Genomic DNA, 986 nt, shown 5'->3' with positions numbered 1-986 from the left:
TACAAACATACATATGCATGTGTAATTGAATTATGAATGTTTAGCAAGATGGTTAAACTAGTTGATTTATTGATTAAGCTCAAGGAGTTAAAGAAGGAGAATCAAGCAAGGGAAAGACGAAGGTCATCGAGTAGCCGACTTGGACTGTTTTACCCAACACAAGGTAGGTCACTAAGCATATATTTTGTATTGATTTAAATAGACATAATGTCTATGTAATTATGCCGAAAGGAATGATAAATTTATATACATGTATGTATGTGGTGATGAAAGTATTGAATGAAAAGAAAAGAGGTGAGAAGTATTGAGTTGTTGATTTCGCACTAAGTGTGCGGGTATAAACATTTGTGATCATGAGAATGGCACTAAGTGTGCGGGTTTAAAATTTGTACAGCACTAAGTGTGCGAGTTTGATCATATAGCACTAAGTGTGCGAGTTGATTATATAGCATCGAGTGTGCGGACTCACTATAAGCTTTTGAATCACTATTGACACCGAGTGTGCGACATTATTGAGTTGACCACGGACAGCTGGTCGGGTAAGTACCTTGAGTTCATGGCTAATAGGCGCTATGTTTATATTTGGAGTTGAGCTTGGTAAGTTTGAACCTATGTGACAATGTAAATTGAAGTCACGTACATAAGAATTATCGCGGAATGAGTGAAAGGTCATGTAGATGTATGATTGAATCGAAGGTCTAAGGAACTATGGTATAGTTCGGTTTGAATGGAGTAATTAGCCTCGTTCCATTTTGTTTCCTCTTGCGATAATGTTATTAATGGTTGTTAGTGCATTGCTTATGACTTCTTGAGTTATATACTCATTCGGTGTTTTCTTGTCACCTATTTTAGGTTTCTTGGACTCGACTTTTTGCGTATTCGGGACCGTCATCAAGTCATCACACCGCTAACAACTTTTGGTATTTTCTTCGTAGTTGGTCTTGGAGTACATTACGGCATGTATAGGCTATTATGTTTTGTTTGGA

Source organism: Gossypium arboreum, chromosome 1, assembly GCF_025698485.1.
Source record: "Gossypium arboreum isolate Shixiya-1 chromosome 1, ASM2569848v2, whole genome shotgun sequence".
Classification (NCBI taxonomy): domain Eukaryota; kingdom Viridiplantae; phylum Streptophyta; class Magnoliopsida; order Malvales; family Malvaceae; genus Gossypium; species Gossypium arboreum.
Note: the sequence above shows the minus strand (reverse complement) of the source record.